Source organism: Odocoileus virginianus, chromosome 4, assembly GCF_023699985.2.
Source record: "Odocoileus virginianus isolate 20LAN1187 ecotype Illinois chromosome 4, Ovbor_1.2, whole genome shotgun sequence".
Classification (NCBI taxonomy): domain Eukaryota; kingdom Metazoa; phylum Chordata; class Mammalia; order Artiodactyla; family Cervidae; genus Odocoileus; species Odocoileus virginianus.
In genome coordinates, this window is record NC_069677.1 from 57275681 (window position 1) to 57293658 (window position 17978).

Genomic DNA, 17978 nt, shown 5'->3' on the forward strand with positions numbered 1-17978 from the left:
CATGTCGAGTGCTGGCAGCACTTTCACAGCATCATCTTTTAGGATTTGAAATAGCTCAGCTGGAATTCCATCACCTCCACTAGCTTTGTTCACAGCGATGCCTGCTAAGGCCCACTTGACTTCACATTCCAGGATGTCTGGCTCTAGGTGAGTGGTCACACCATTGTGATTATCTGGGTCGTGAAGATCTTTTTTGTACAGTTTTTCTGTGTATTCTTGCCACCTCTTCTTAATATCTTCTGCTTCTGTTAGGTCCATACCATTTCTGTCCTTTATTGAGCCCATCTTTGCATGAAATGTTCCCTTTGGTGTCTCTAATTTTCTTGAAGAGATCTCTAGTCTTTCCCATTCTATTGTTTTCCTCTATTTCTTTGCACTGATCACTGAGGAAGGCTTTCTTATCTTTCCTTGCTATTCTGTGGAACTCTACTTTCAGATGGGTAGCAATAGCACTAATTTTTTTAACTGGGTAAGAACAAGTGTTGGTGACAATGAAGAGAAACTGGAACCCTCATATGTTGCTGGTAAGAATGTAAAATGGTTCAGTCACTGTGGAAAATAGTTTGGCAAGACCTCAAAAGGTAAACATAAGATTACCATATGATCCAGCAATTCCATTCCTTACATTTATCCAAAAGAAATGAAAACTAGTTCTCAGACAAACTGTTGTAAATGAATGTTCATGGCAACAATATTCACAATAGTCAAAAGATGCGAAGAACCCAAACATCCTTCAGTAGATGCTGTATATATACAATAAAATAATTAAGCTGTAAAAAGGAAAGATTCATACATACAGCAATGTAGCTTGCAACAACCTCGCAGAACCTTGAAAACATTATGCTAAGTGAAAGAAGCCAGACACTAAAGGTCACATATTGTATGGTTCTATTTATATAAGATTTCCAGAATAAATGAGATCTCCAGTAAATCCATAGAGACAGAAAGCAAACTGGTGCTGCCAGGGGCTGGCGGCAGCAGAGAATGGGTACAAGGTTTTAATTTCTAGTGATAGAAATGTTAGATAGAGAGTGGTGGTTGTACAATACTGTGATTTACTAAGTACCACCCAATTATTAACTTTAAAATTATTAGTTTTATGTTTATGAACTTCACCTCAAAAAATGTTAAGCAATTAATATTTAAAATACTTGCTATATAAATGTATAACTTAGAAGCACACTTTTTCTTTTTTGAAGGTCAAATATGTAAATTACAAGGACAGTGATTAGACAAATTATTCTTCAATATTTAATGAGATGTTTTACACCTAAGCAAAGCAGAAATTCAACTCCTACTCTCTTATGACTTGATTTAGAAATATTTACCTATCATCAGGTGGGATTATTCTTCCCTGACGATTCATTCCCTCTAAAAGTTTAACTAGATATCCTGATCATTAAAAAATGAGCCCAAACTAGAGTCATATTCAATCTAACTTCGACAAATTTTTTAGCCCCTTAGAAATAACCCTAAGTCAAATTCTTACCTGACCAGAAGCTCTCTCATTTCAATAAGCAGAATACCTTTCATTTTCAGCCATCTTCTCAATTTACATTAATGTGGCTATGGACATAAATAAGTTTTAATGTCCAAATATTTCAAGGTTACTGATACCCTAAAACCACACAACACTGTTGCTCAGAATAAAAGACTTGCTCAGTCGTGTCCAACTCATGGGCTTCTACAGGCCAGAATACTGGAATGGTTAGCCTTTCCCTTCTCCAGGGGATCTTCCCAACCCAGGGATTAAACCCAGGTCTCCCCCACTGCAGGCGGATTCTTTACCAGCTGAACCACAAGGGAAACCCGAATAAAAGACAGAGTTCCTCAAATAGGATTTATACCACAGAAATAACTGGAAGCAAGATAAATATCTTCCCCAAGGATCATTCTCTTAAAAGGTATATAAAGATAGATATAAAGATGCCTAATCACATTACTCCCTGCCTAAAATTCCTTAATAGATTAAACAACTTTTAGAATAAAGTTGAAAACTAAAAAGTTCATGAACTGCTCCAGTTTTGTCCCTTGCCATTCCTACACAGTCTCCTCTAACCGCTAACTATCTGAACTTTCTCTTCTCTCAGCCTCTCATTACGTGCCTTCTCCAGGCCACCTCGGTGTAAGGAAACATTTAACTTGCTCATCACCCGTTGAAGTTAGGAACTATGTGGTTTCAGATTGAGATACTTAGCACCTAGCACAGTAATCAGAGGCTGATGTAAGACTAAAGTATGAACAACTAGTAACATCCTTTACTGGGGTCTAAAATATTATGCCTTATTTTTCCTTCATAATGGCAAAAAGGGAAACTACATGTTAGGCTATATTTTGCCTTGTTTTTTAAAATTACAATGTAGTCTTCTTAGTAAATAACATCAAATAGGTAGCATTAATTTTGTAGACATCTTTTTTAAACATCTAGCTTGTTAATAAAAGCATAAATTCAGTCTGATTATTATTCAATGGAAGCTCGTGATCGGCTCTGCTTTATCTATACTAGTAAAGTGAAATGATAAAAGACATCTTGTAAGTCTTAAAAGCCGACTTTTTTAGCTGGAAAATTCAAATTACTTCCTTGTACAAATGAGGAAACGAACTGAGAGGTCAAGCTATTTACGCAAAGTCACCGAGCTACTTATTGGGCAAGGTGGGGAACACCCAGACACCCAAATTCCTTTACTGGTGATGCTTTCAGCTACAATATAACTGAACTTCTGCATAAGCCAGGCAGTGCAATTCACAGCTCCCTTCTCTTCCTCTGTACCTTCAATCTAGTGAGCACGTGGGGCCCTTAATACTTTTTACACTCAACTGATTCCTCTATCTTTAAGATCTGGCCCTTGCCTTAACACAACTTCCTTCTCCCCATCATAAATATTTAATGAGTACCTACATTTGCTGAGCATTAAATACATCAAAGTCATTTCATTGGGAAAAGGGGAAATGGGGAGACATGCATGAGTCAGAATGATGCAGTCCCTTCCTTTAAAGTGCTCTACAAAATTAGTTACAATCTGCTACAGTACTTGTACTTTATCTGTTCAGAATCATAATTTTATATTAAACACAGAATACAAGAAAAATCTAATTATTTTCAACTATTAAAATTAACCTTATTTTAAAATAAGCTCCATGAAGACAAGGATTTTTTATTTTTAATTTTTTTTTTGGTTCACTAACATACTCTGCATGCCTAGAACAATGCCTGACATAAAATATACCTCAATACTTGTTGAGTGAATGACTGTGATAGAAAAATTCGTAAGTAGTGGAGTCCAAGTAATGTTTCCAGCAATAGAATAACAGAATATGCAAACCTTCCTTGTCTTAATGCTTAAGCCTAATGTCCAATTTTTATTTGATTGGCCAGTTACTTTGGCCTTGCATTACAGGAAACTGAAAACAGTTCAGAGATGAGTAAAATACTATACTGCTTAATTTAGTATCATGCCACTAACGAATTGTACCAAACTCTAGAAAATCTGCCAAGAAAGGAAACCACAGGCCATTCTACTTAGATCTGCGCCCTTCTTAAAGTATGCTGCTGCTGCTGCTAAGTCGCTTCAGTCCTGTCGGACTCTGTGCGACCTCATAGAAGGCAGTCAACCAGGCTCCTCCATCCCTGGGATTCTCCAGGCAAGAACACTGGAGTGGGTTGCGAGTTCCTTCTCCAATGCATGCATGCATGCTAAGTTGCTTCAGTCGTGTCCAACTCTGTGAGACCCCATGGACAGCAGCCCGCCAGGCTCCTCTGTCCACAGGATTCTCCAGGCAAGAATACTAGAGTGGGTTGACACTTTCTTCTCCATTTTTGAAGTATAAAGGGCCTCTAGGCATGTTTCTTCCTTGCAACAGGACAGAACTGGTATTATCATCATCATCATCTTACAAAATGAGGAAACTGAAGCCAGAGAATGGGTTCAAGGATTCACAGAATTGCTAAACTTCCTACCACACCAGGAGGCCTTCTCCTTTTATCCTCTGAGCTTCTCCCACAGTCTTGGCTATAAGTAGAATACAGTCTCTCTAGATCCCCTCCATTGCTGACCCTTAACAAGCACATAGATTCTCTGATTTTAAAGGTTTTGCTACTAATCAATTCAGGGTAACAAAGAGGGGATGACACAAAATAAGCAATCTGGAGATGTTACAATGCAACATACAACATGTGTTTATAAGTGTCTGGTACTATATCACATCATCTTTCCAAGTTCTTAATGTGAGAATCCCTAGTCTTCAATTTACTGGCTCTTTTTTGAAATAATAAATGAGAGCCTTGCTAATTTTCCAAAATTTTCCCTCCCCACTACCTTACCCCTATCCTCCCTGGACACAAAACAACATTACAGGGGAAAACAGTGGGTAGAACTCTATTCAGTGATAAATCTGCATTTCTGAGGGTCTTCTGGGGTCACATCCCTCTTGTGAAACTGACCCACAGGGGGACTGTGGCTTTAGACCATTTCCTCACATGGTGAGCAACTGGTCTCTACTCTTTTTATGGAGTACACAGAGTTTCCAGGTTCCATTTTACATTTCCAAACATCTGAACTAATCCTCTGCTCCACAGCCAAAGATGGTATCATGAATTCTTCTCCTAAATCCCCTTCCACCACCACCATCTGTTCTTCATCATAATACCCTCCCCAAAATAAGGCCCATACTTCTGTTGGTTCCCAGGGTCACTTAACATTCTCAATCTAAACCCTTCACAACAATCCCACCATCATCACTTCCTGCCTCAACCACTGTAATTCCACTCCTTCGATGGACTTTGTTCCAGATTAGTATCTATAAAGAGGGATTCTTCTCAACCAAGAATCATGTACAAAATCCTTAACCTGGTTCCTTTAAGGATTCCTGTAAACTCTATCCATCTATCTTTATACCAGCCTGTTCCTTAAACATACTAACCTTGGCAAATGTTCTCTGCTTTCCTACCTCTATACCTTTGCTTCAGCAGTGTCCTTAGGTGAAATTCTTTCTTCTATCATCCTCCTCCAGTTGCTAACAATCTTTCAAATGGCCACATCCTCAATATGAAAGGAAAAGGCTGAGGCACATGATTTATTGAACACATACTCTTGTCTAGAGCTTTACAAATTATCCTTACCACACAAAAACATAATGGCTTAATAATATATTTTTGAGGAAGGAGCTGAGGAAACCAAGGGTCAAAAGAGCTTACCCAGAGCCATCCAAATTAGCGAGAATCCAAAATAACTCCACAGCATTCTGTATTTTTTAATAAAACATTATACAAGACAGGCTTCATAATCAGAATGCCTACATTCAAGTTTCAGTTACTCCACTAACAACCTGTGTGAACTCAGAAAGTTATGTATTTTCGATGCCTTCATTTCCCTATTTATAAAAAGAGAATCACAAATATTAAGTGCTTAGAATTGTCTGCCTGTAGTAAACAATGTTAGCTATTACAACTGTGATTGTTACCTATGTACTATGATATGTAAACTAACAATACTGACTATATGTTCTCATTGTTCCTAAATTAGCTTTTATGTAATGTAAAAGGATTGTGGAAACTAGTATTTTTGATAAATGTTCAATAAGTATTTGCAGAAAACATGAATTTTGAAACAATGATTATCCACCATGATCTAATTAAAAGAAATGTTTATTAATTCTGTTTCTTCTTTTGAGAAAACTGACAATGCTTGGTCTCTTCCTTTTGGATGTCATGTGAAATTACCATATGCAATACCACATGGCAGTGACATGTCAAATGGGACAAAACACCACTTTGATCCAAACTCATTGTGACTTCTGCTAAACATTCCCAGATTTCAAAATGTCCAAAACCACACTTTTTACTTAAACATCAACCATTTTTAGGTCATACCAACATGAAATAAGAACACCATGATATTTGACCATGCCATTTCACATATCCTTATGGCAAAAACTATAAAATGCCTTCCTATCCAATTCAGTTCAAAGACACAAACCTATCATATCCTAAGTCCTGCCCTTACTTTGCTAAAATTAGTGCCTGGAAAACTTTTGATAAATCTATGTTACTCTAGGATGCAGAAAAACATCAAAGGAAGGGTGCTGAATGCAGTAACAGTTAGGTCCCTGCCAAATGCCTGCAAGAAATGAGATTTAAACAAGGACAGATGAGAACGTACTCCCAATCCTTCAATATTAAACCCTGCAAATTAAGATTTTTGTCCACATCATTTACTGTTATACATGGAGACATGAAGCTGCTGGCTTCAAATAAAGGCAAGGGTAAAAAATATATATTATTAAAACAGCAGTTGTCGTTTCTTACAGAAAGAATTTACTGGGCTTCTTAGCCAACATTTCCAAAAAATAATAACAACAAAAACAGCTACTTTGAGGCTTAACTATGTAACAGACATATTTTATATCAATTAATTCTTATAATTCTTCCCTTATTCACAGATAATGTCACAAAATTAGTAAACGGCAGAGCTGAAGGCTGAATCCAGTCTGACTCCCAAATTTGGGATCCAGTGTTTTGCCACAATCCACAATAATACGGTATACATTTACACCCTCCTCTTCACACTCATAGATTATTTTTTTAAACCTAAAACAAAAGTTTCATGAAATAATATTTACTCTTACTCCATAGGATGTCCCATGCTATTTTTTTGTTTTTTTCTAACATTAATGTCAATGCACTAAATTGATTTCAAAATTCCCACGAGCCCTGCACTACACTTCTTTGTTACTGTTGTTCAGTCTCACCTGACTCGTTGCGACCCCATGGACTGTAGCCCACCAGGCTCCTCTGTCGGCATTTCCCAGGCAGGAATACTGGAGTGGGTTGCCATTTCCTCCGCCAGGGGATCTTCCCCATCCAGGGATCGAACCGATGACTCCTTCATTGGCAGGCGGATTCTTTACCACTGAGTCACCAGAGACGCCCACTACATTTCTTATCTACTATTTAAAGTTCTTTTAAACTGCTACCAGAGTCGGGGAACTAAGATCCCACATGCTGTTCAATCAAAAAAAAAAAACAAAAACAAACAAAAAACCTGCTACTACAGCCCAGTTTTGTTACTCCAAAATGAAGCTAATCTCATAGACCCATTAAAATGTAACCCTAAAAAGATTAAATCCTTGAAAGCCCTTCCTTAAACCCTGCATTGATGTATCTCTAACTAGAACTCTCCGACAGCACACCCATCTTATTTATTTACATTGTATCAAATACTGCAGATGTTCTCCTTGGAGAACAACAGATCATTGTGGAAAGGAATGCATGAGTTTTCCCTGTTCCTGCAGCATCACTGAGGAACACTTGTCAGGCTAGTTTGGGGTAACAACAAAGAACCTAAGCAGCTGCCCACGGTGCTGAAACTGAAGACGAAACGATGGTTTTGGAAATCTACCATTGCCAGATTAGGACAAAATAGAGGAATTTACCTAAAAGCTGACAGAGAACACTCAGTGACTGCCACCAAATACGCACGAGTGCTTCTGGGATCGCCTGGCTTCGGTGTTTGCCCACTCCCTCTCTGAGATAAAGTCCTTTCATCAGCGCGGGTCCACTCAATAAGCGTCCCGGCAGAGCTGCCAACTTTAGGGGGCAGGGACGTGGTTATCTGTCCCTAGCAGAATCACGTCCCACCTTCTATCTAGCTTCCGGGGTGGGGGGTGGGGGTGGCAGGAAGGTTAGAAAGCGAAAGGCGACTACCCTCTTTTTCCCCCAAAGACTAAAGCCTTCCCACAACTAAATTCAAGCGACTTCGACAGGGGACGCCCGGAAAGAGACGACTTCCGGAGAGCTCCCCAGGCTCAAGACACCTCACGAGCGGAATGCAAGAAGCAAAACAGATAACCCAACAACTTTAGATACAAACTCATGGCGCAGGAATGCAAGGGAGACTCGGCCTCTGAGCGCAGGGTTTTCTATTCTACCTTCTGCAAAACAAAACTAAACTATAATTTCCTCCGCACCCAGCCTGAGGAGCAGCCAAGAGCACGGCGGCGGGGCCGCCCCGGAGCTTCAGGGCGGGCGAGGGGGTGTGTTCTCCCCGGCAGGCCCCACGGGGGGAAACCTGCCGTCCGGCCGTCGAGACGCAGGAGAGGCTCTTACCTGGAAGCTGACCCTGCCACACACACAGGCACGCCAGCCGCGTCGCTGCAGAAGTCTCTACCCCGACTTCATGACTGGGTCTCCGCACCGACCCCCACAGCCGAGTCGGAGCGCGGACGACAACACCGAAGGCGAGGCGGAAGTCCCGCCCCTTACGCCTCATTGGCCCGCACCCGAAGGTAGAAGAAAGCCATTGGGCCGTAGAACTGCTCGCTAAGGCTCCTTCCCACTCTCGCCGAGTCTAGCTGCTTTGCTCTGGTCCAGCTCAGAGGGATGCCTAGCGCGCGGAGTGCGTTCTTGGCCTCGTGACCGTTCCTCTCTGGATTGAAAGGGCAGGGCAGGGTGGGGCTGGCTTGTGGAGCGAGGCTGAATAATCTGCTTTTGGCGGGGAAAAGGGTAGGATGGCCGAAGGGATTGGCTATGGAATCCTGCCGCGTCCCCCCAGGAGTGGAGGCCGTGGGTCAGGAGCGGATCGGACCGAGCGGCCAGAGCTGGCTGGCCTAGTCCGTTCGGGCTGTTTGGGCCGAAGCAGCCCGAGATCCGCTGGCGGGCTCCCCCTGGGCGGGCCTGCTCTGGAGCCGTCGCGACTCTTTTCCTGTGCCGCACTCACCCGACCTGTGGAAGAGGCCAGGACGGGGCTTTATCCCTTCTGCACCGCGTCCAGACCGAGATCTAGAAGGATGGAACCAAGGCCAGCGCCTTAGAGTCTCAGTCGCCTTGTTAGAGGAGCGAGCAGGCCTAGGGCTGAGCACTAGTCCCCCGATGCCAGAGTGAAAGCCGTGCTGACGTCTGCGCTTTGGGTCTGACACGCGCCATCCCCGAGACTCAGCAAAAGTCAAACCGTGTGATTAAACCCTAGGTCAGCCCTTTAAAACCCTTCTTTCTTTTAATGAACAACAACAACAAAAATGTTGCTTTCTGATAAGACTTCCTTGACCCAAGTACTCCGGTTTTAAACCAAGCTACTTTTAAACTTGAATGACCGGATTGAAATATCCAGCATTCACGCTGATGAGCCAGTTAACAACTAGACACTGCAGAGAGGCAATGTGGGCTTACTGCAAGGACCGCAAAGAGCTATGATCTAGAATGCCAGGAGCTAGATTCTGGCTCTGCTGCTGCTTCAAAGTAAGGCGCCTTTAAGAGCCAGTGACAGGCTTCACTTCCTTCAACCTCACTTTAGAAAAAGGACGGCCGAGAGGGAGTTACCACCTGGAGCGGCTGCGGAATACCCTTGGCTGCAGCTTGTTACCTGGATTGCTCTGGGGAGACCTGAGGAACAGGAGGACTCCCTGTTGTGTATCCTTTTGTGCCTTTCAACTTTTGTACCTTTTGAGTATTACCCACTCAAAATTTAAATACAAAGTAGTCGGCTGATTCATGTCAATGTATGACGGGAACCACTACAATATTGTGAAGTGGTTGGCCTCCAACTAATAAAAATAAATAATTAATAAAAAAAATACAAAGAAGTCTAAATCAAGTTACAATAAAATAAATAAAGGTCATCAAAGGTACTTTCCTCTTCGGTGTATCTCTGACTATACATTCTATATATTCTTAGATTCTCATCAGTTGTAAACACATTCAATACTTAATAAACAGTCCTGCCTTTAAGAAAGTCATAAGGAAAAGTCAGAATCGGGAATATTATTATGAAGGCTAGTGTAATACTTAAACGTATAGTTAGAATATCCCTGTAAACATTTTTTCATCAAATTATCTCAGTCTGGCTTTATAGTAAATCAGAGATTCATGACATCAAGAAAAGTAAAAAATAATAATGTCCACATTTTACAGGTTAAAGAGAATAGCTTTGTTCATCCCTTAAATAAAGACACATTGGGGGATTTCCCTGGTGGCCCAGTGGCAAAGACTGCACTCCCTTTGCCGGGGGTGGGGGTTTGATCCCTGGGCAGGAAATTAGATCCCACCTGCCACAACAGCTAAGGCCTAATGCAGCCAAATAAATATTTTTTAAAAATAAAATAAAGACACACTGGATACAGAACATTTTAATCTGACTTTATTGTGCTCTTCAAATCACAACAGATATAGTTCTTTCAGTTACAAACAAGGTAATGTGTTATTCTGCAATTAGGCAGATGAATTGTGCTACATCCTGCAGAAGCATTTATTCTCCCCATTGTGTTAAATGAAGGCAAACTGGAAGAAAATAGATTGGAAAAAATGTACTAATTTTTTTAAGTAGGTAAGACAGTAAGATTAATAAACATCTCAATTATGGTTTTCTAGAGCATGAAGGGTTAATGTGACACCTGATATTAATAGTCATTAATTATCTCATATAGACAAAAAAAAATTCAGGCTCTTGACAGTTTTTTATTTTTTATATCCTCCTAAAAGTACAAACAGCATACAAAATTGTAGAATTTCCTAACTCCAATAAACTGTATGGAGAAGGAAATAGCAACCCACTATTCTTGCCTAGAGAATCCTGTGGACAGAGGCGCCTCTCAGGCTACAGTCCATGGGGTCACAAAGAGTCAGACATGGCTTAGCGACTAAACAAAATATAGTGTAAGACAGCAACAACTAAAAAGACAAGATACCCAACAATCTAATTGTCTAAAATGGTTTAGAAGTAGTTTTCCCTAAGTAATGAAAAGAATGCAGGCAGTTTCTTCAATCACTAAAATCAACTAGAGACATTAAAATTACTCTAGGTGTTATTATATTTAGAATCAGAAAAAAGATTCAGATAAAAAGATTTTTGAAAAGAAGAAAGTAAAATTATTACTGTGATGGAAGAAGAATTAGAATCCATTGCTGTTGTTGTTCATTAGCTAAGTCATGTGACCCCATGGACTGTAGCCTGCCAGGCTCCTCTGTCCAAGGGATTTCCCAGGCAAGGATACTGGAATGGTTTGCCATTTCCTCCTCCAGGGGATCTTCCCCACCCAGGGATTGAACCCGAGTCTCCTGCCTTGGTAGATGGATTTTTTACCACTGAGCAACCTGGGAAGTCCATAAAGCATCCATAGGAATCCATGTATGTATGGAATACACACACTTGAAAAAGTACTAAACAGGACTTATGAAAATTGTTTTAGCAAATTTTTAGCCAAAGATTAGAAAGCCTCCCATTTCTTTACCAAATTCTAAACTAATAAGTTAATATTATAAATGAATAAAAGTTCAGAACAGATACACAAACAGGTATTAAAAGGTATTTCAATAAGTTTATTTTCAAGGATTTAAGAAAAGCCAGACCCCAGAAAAGTTCTATTTAAATCTAAGTGCCTTAAAAAATGATCTGGTCATTGTTTCCCTTAAAATGAGTTGCAAATGACTGACATACAATTTCAACTTTTCCTTTCTTAGTTGGGTCATTGAGAAGCAGTCTTCCTTCATTTGCTAAAAAAAATTATCACAGAATAAGCACACAAAAATTCAGATGACATAATGTAATATAAAGATGTAAGAATTCAGGAATATGAATCAAGACAGTCATTTTGGGAAACAATCTGTCATTATCTAAAAAGGCTGGAAAGTAATATTTTCTATGACACAACAATTCCTATCTAGATGTCCCTAAAGAAGCACAAAATAATTTCATAACTAGGTTCATTGTGGGGAAATTTAAAGAAAAAAGAAATAGACATTCTTAAATAGAAAGAAAAATGAACTGCAAAGGAATGGCAGCTGGCTTCTCAACAGGCACACAAGAAACCAGGAGTCAGTGAAATAATATCCTCAAATACTAAAATAAATAGTTACAATTGTCAACCTAGAATTTGTTGTGTCAAGTTAAGCCATCGTTTAAAAATGAGGGCAGCAGCTTCCCTCGTGACTCAGTGGTAGAGAATCCGCCTATCAATGCAGGAGACCTGGGTTCGATCCTTGATCTGGGAAGAGTCCATATGCCACGAGATCACCAAGCCTGTGCCCCACAACTACTGAAGCCTGCACTCTAGAGCCCCTGCTTACGGAAGAAACCACTGAAATTAGCCCACACATCGCAAACCGAGAGTAGCCTCTGCTCACTGCAACTAGAGAAAAACTCATGCAGCAACGGAGACCCAGCACAGCCAAAAATAAACAAATAAAATTACAATAAATAAATCCCCCCGTTAAATAAACTGAACAAAGATAATACAGGTAAAGAAAAATCATAGGCCAATCTCACTTTGAATGAATATTGCTAAAATCCCAAATAAAACATTAGTAAACTAAAACTAACAAAGCTTTAAAAATGAATACTATGACCAAACAATGTTGAATTTAAGATAACATTATAAAATTGATTGGTACCATTCACCATATTAACATATTTAAACTGCAAAGTTTATCATAATATATGCAAAACAATCATTTGAGAATTAAAGGAGGGACCTATATTGTACAAAATTGTCAAAGAAACTTTCTGAAAAGCTGACATAAGTCAAAATTTAAAGAGCAAAACTTCACAGGAACCAATTCTAATCAATTTAAGTTAAAAAAGGCAATTTACTTGAAGAATATGACAATACTTACAGGATTAAAGGGATGCCTGAAGTACAGTCTTGTAAAGATCAATAACCAGTGGCTCCAGTTGCCCCACTGGATCAATATTGTCATCCTGGCAGTAGTACTCCAGCCATTTTCATCATTCTGCTCACAATTCAAATTCCAGTGAGGGTGTTTTCCACTGGCTTCTCCTGTGGCACATGTTCATCCCTTGATGCTTTAATTAAGTGTTTCATGAGATCACACACCACAGGAGAGAAGTAAGGAAACTGGAAAAAAGATAGAATAAATGCTAATAAGGGCACCTAGAAAGCATATTCAAAGGCCGTGAGGCTGGAGCAAGTCTAGCATAATTGAGGGTAAGGGAACCATTGGGGCTGGAATATAGTGAAGGAAGGAATGGGAGGTAAGAGAAGAGGTTTAATTGGACACTACTATTCAAGGCGAGCTTCTCGACTAGCCAAATTAGCCTCATCTGGGAGTCTGTTAGAAATCTCAGTTCTCAGGCCCAGGCAGAGAATAAGATTTTTCTGGGGGTCAGGCCTAGGGATCTGTGTTTTAACTCCAAGTGATTACATTTGAAAATCACTGATGTGGAGGTCTATAAAGCATAATAAAGGTCCCAGGTTTTCAGTTGTTGTCTTTTGTTTGTTTGTTTGCAGGGGGAAGGCGTGGGAGGGGAGAGTCGACCACACCCTGCATCTTGCAGGATCTTAGCTCCCCAGCCAGGGATTGAACCCGGATCTAAGGCTGTGAAAGTACCAAGTCGTAACCACTGGACTGCCAGGGAATTCTCAAAAGGTTCCAGTTCTATCGTTAAGGCAATTAGGAATTTCAAGCCAAGAAATGACATGATCTAATTTGCATTTCAAGAGAAACACCCTGCAACTGTGTAGGAAACAGACTGAAGAAAGACCTGAGTGAAAACAAAAAAGCCAGTCAGGGGGTTGCTGCAATAATCCAAGAAGCAAATAATGGGCAGGACCAAAGCTGTGGCAGTAGAGATGGAAAGAAGTCAGAGTGAAGATGTATTTTGGAGTTTAAATGATGAGGATTTGATGATGGGTGTGGAAGCTGAGAGAAAAAGGAAAAACCACGACTGCCAGATTTCTGATGTGAGCAGCTGCGTGACTGGTGGTACCATTTATGACACAGAGAAAACTGGGTGATGGAGAGGAAAAATTGGAGGGGAAAAAGCACACGTTCGTTTTCATATATGTTAAGACCAAGATATCTAAATGGAGATGTCCAGGAGGTATCTGAATGTCAAGTGGGGGATAATAACAGCAGATATAAATTTAGGAATCTTCGCTGTAAAAGTAGTATTAAATACACGGGAGTGTATGAGATCATTCACAGGCAGCCTCCTTGGCAGTGCCTTAAAAAAACAACTAAACACATATTTGGCGCTAGCACCTAGTGTAAGTTGAGCAGGTAGCCATCTCCATGTTATGTTCTGAGACTCCTTGGCTCAGGTCCCCCAGTTCTTTCCATATGGAACCCTTTCAATGAAATCCTCAATTCATGCACTGATTATTTTCCTTAGGCTCAAGAAAGAAGAGTGGATATTGGAGATTTCATGGTCAGCCACTGAAGCTTCATATTTCATAAATTCTCCCCTCCCCTGCCACTATTTTGCAAATTGCAAGATCAAATACATTTTTCAGGCAGAGAAGGATACTCTGCAGAAGAGAAAATACAACAGAAGAGATGAGAACACAGATCTGAGATAGCACTGTCCTCATCTGTGGAACTTGCATGAAAATGTCCAAGTTTTCTCCACAATTTAGACACAGAACAGGAGACAAAACAACACCATGAGCCAGCAGAAGGGGAGACACAAGCTTGATATGCTTGATTTTACTAAATGGGGCAGCAGTTAAAGTTAGAATTTAATTTAAAATTCTGTAATGATATAAAACACTCCAACTAACACAATGGTACTTAGACAGTACTTTAATTAGCCTACTGTTTGTTCTGTTTCAGTTGACAATACGCTGTTATATAATTGCTATTTCCTCCAATACTGCTTGTTTTCCCGATTGTAGATTTCTTTTCTGTTCACTGCTTGTTATTTCCTGTTTCATGCATGAATTTATTCCAGCCATCAATCACACAATTTCACTTCCTTGATAGAGGCTTAGCATCTGGTGACGAGCTCTATAATCTGGAAATTCTCCCAGCTTCCATCGTGATTGTGGCTAAATCTTATCAACTTGGCAATGTAATGAAATGCATCAGCCTTCAGTTTGTTCATTTCCAAAAATAAAGATGTAGGGGAACCGCTGAATTACACGTGCCTGTGTTCAGATGATTAGATTAAAGCACTAGGTATGTTAGATAGTGTCTTCCCTTGTGGCTCTGTTGGTAAAGAATTTGCCTGCAGTTCAGGAGACCTGGGTTCAATCCCTGGGTTGGGAAGAGCCCCTGGAGAAGGAAATGGCAACCCACTCCAGTATTCTTGCCTGAAAAATCCCATGGACAGAGGAGCCTGGCAGGATACAGTCCATGGGGCTGCAAAAGTTGGACACAACTTAGCGACTACACCACCACTACCACCATGTGAAATAGTAGTAATAACCAGCTAATGGGAAAAAAAGACAGACAGTATATGAGAATGGCTAGAATTGATCGCTTTTTTTAGCCTTTCTTCTTTTTTCTGGCCCTGACACACAGCATATGGGGCTTCCCAGGTGGCTCAATGGGTAAAGAATCTGCCTGCAGTACGGGACATGCAGGAGAAGCAGGTTCAGTCCCTGGGACTGGAAGATCCCCTGGAGGAGGGCATGGCAACCCACTCCAGTATTCTTGCCTGGAGAATCTCATGGACAGAGGAGCCTGGTGGGCTACTGAGTTGGACATGACTGAAGCAAATCAGCTTGTAGGCATGCAGCGTGTGGGATCTTAATTCCCTGACCAGGGATCAGACCTGCACCCACAGCCGTGGAAGCTTGCAGTTTTAATCAGTGGACGACCAGCAAAATCCTTCAGTTCAGTTCAGTTCAGTTCAGTTCAGTTGCTCAGTCGTGTCGACTCTTTGCCACCCCATGAACCGCAGCTCGCCAGGCCTCCCTGTCAATCACCAACTCCGGGGGTTTACCCAAACCCATATCCATTGAGTCAGTGATGCCATCCAACCATCTCATCCTCTGTCATCCCCTTCTCCTCCTGCCCTCAATCCCTCCCAGCATCAGGGTCTTTTCCAATGAGTCAGCTCTTCGCATGAGGTGGCCAAAGTATTGGAGTTTCAGCTTCAGCATCAGTCCTTTCAATGAACACCCAGGACTGATCTCCTTTAGGATGGACTGTCCAAGGGACTCTCAAGAGTCTTCTCCAACACCACAGTTCAAAAGCATCAATTCTTTGGTGCTCAGCTTTCTTTATAGTCCAACTCCCACATCTATACATGACCACTAGAAAAACCATAGCCTTGACTAGACAGACCTTTGTTGGCAAAGTAATGTGTCTGCTTTTTAATATGCTGTCTAGGTTGGTCATAACTTTCCTTCCAAGGAGTAAGTGTCTTTTAATTTCATGAATGCAATCACCATCTGCAGTGATTTTGGAGCCCAGAAAAATAAAGTCAGCCACTGTGTCCACTGTTTCCCCATCTATCTGCCATGAAGTGATGGGGCCAAATGCCATGATCTTAGTTTTCTGAATGTTGAGCTTTAAGTCAACTTTTTCACTCTCTTCTTTCACTTTCATCAAGAGGCTTTTTAGTTCTTCTTCACTTTCTGCCATAAGGGTGGTGTCACCTGCATATCTGAGGTTATTGATATTTCTTCCGACAATCTTGATTCCAGCTTGTGCTTCTTCCAGCCCAGTGTTTCTCATCATGTACTCTGCATATAAGTTAAATAAGCAGGGTGACAATATGCAGCCTTGATGTACTCCTTTTCCTATTTGCAATCAGTCTGTTGTTCCATGTCCAGTTCTGACTACTGCTTCCTAACCTGCATACAGATTTCTCAAGAGGCAGGTCAGGTCATCTGGTATTCCCAACTCTTTCAGAATTTTCCACAGTTTATTGTGATCCACACAGTCAAAGGCACTGCAAAGTCGTTAGCTTTTTCCAATGTTTACTTACAGTCTTCTCTGGCTTACCTCTCTGCTACTTCATAATGACTTTACTTTTTGTTGATGTTGTTTTTTAATTTTTACAATGTTGCATTGCCTTCTGCCACACAACAATGCAGATCAGCCACAACTGCACACATCTCCGCTCCCACCTGAACCTTCCAACCCTCCAGGTCATAACAGAGCACCAGACCAGGTTGTGTAGTACAGCAACTTCTCACTAGCTCTCCATCTTTCATATGATAGTGTACTTAGGCTGATGCTACTTTATCCATTCATCCCACTCTCTCCATCCTCCACTGTGCCCACAAGTCCTTTCTCTACATCTTCATCTCCATTCCTTTCCTGCAAATAGGATCATCAATACCAGTTTTCTAGTTTCCATATATATACGTTAATATACGATATTTGTTTTTCTCTTTCTGACTCCATTCAGTATAACAGGCTCTAGGTTCATCCACCTTATTAATACTGACTCAAATTTGTTTTTTTTAATGGCTGAGTAATATTCCATTGTATATATGTACCACATCTTATTTATCCTTTCATCTGTCCATGGAAATCTAGGTTGCTTCCACATTCTGGCTATTGTAAATAGTTTGATGCAATGAACATTAGGGCACATGTGTCTTTTAGAATTGTGGTTTTCTCAGGATGAAAGTGAAAGTGAAGTCGCTCAGTCATGTCCGACTCTTTGCAACCCCATGGACTGTAGTCCACCAGGCTTCTCCGTCCATGGGATTTTCCAGGCAAGAATACTGGAGTGGGTTACCATTTCCTTCTCCAGGAGATCTTCCCGACCCAGGGACTGAACCCGTGTCTCCCGCATTGTAGGCAGACGATATACCCAGTAATGGGGTTGCTGGGTCAAACGGCAAATTTATTCCTAGTTTTTTAAGGAATCGCCATAGTGTTCTCCGTAATGGCTGTATCAGTTTACATTCTCACCAACTGTGTAGGAAGGTTCCCTCTTCTCCACACCCTCTCCAGCATTTATTGTTTGTAGATTTTTTGATGATGACTCTTCTGACTGGTGTGAAGTGATACTTCATTGTATTAATAGTTTTGATTTCCACTTCTCTAATAATTAGTGATGTTGAACATCTTTTCATGTGTTTATTGGCAATTCTGCTTGTCTTTTTTGGAGAAATGTATAATGACTTTATTTTTATCATTGATCGCTTCATATTTGGTGCCAAGTAAAACTTTTAATTAGGCACACTTTACTCTTAAACCTTTCCAATCTTTCTTTTCGACATTGTTATTTCACATATCAGACTCTCTATCCCCAGGAGATCAGTGCTCTCAAAATAGTCCCAGACTT

At 40.7% G+C, this 17978-nt stretch overlaps 1 protein-coding gene and 1 long non-coding RNA gene across 4 annotated transcripts in view; both read right to left on the bottom strand.

The window, feature by feature from the left end:
* The window catches only part of RNF13 (ring finger protein 13), a 120450-nt gene extending 112198 nt beyond the window's left edge, over positions 1 to 8252 (bottom strand). For 2 of the 3 annotated variants that reach the window (XM_070466598.1, XM_020911432.2), the window contains exon 1: positions 8105 to 8252. The gene's annotated coding sequence lies outside the window, so the exon portion shown is untranslated. Of the gene's footprint in view, positions 1 to 6747; positions 6773 to 8104 lie in introns of those variants that run through there. The other variant, XM_070466597.1, reaches the window with a different exon arrangement.
* Positions 8253 to 10108: 1856 nt separating this feature from the next.
* Positions 10109 to 17978, bottom strand: part of LOC110149123 (uncharacterized) — a 50272-nt gene continuing 42402 nt past the window's right edge. The window contains exons 3-4 of the long non-coding RNA XR_002317362.2: positions 12602 to 12843; positions 10109 to 10270 (exon numbers count right to left, since the gene is read on the bottom strand). This is a non-coding gene — a long non-coding RNA (uncharacterized lncRNA). The remainder of the gene's footprint in view (positions 10271 to 12601; positions 12844 to 17978) is intronic.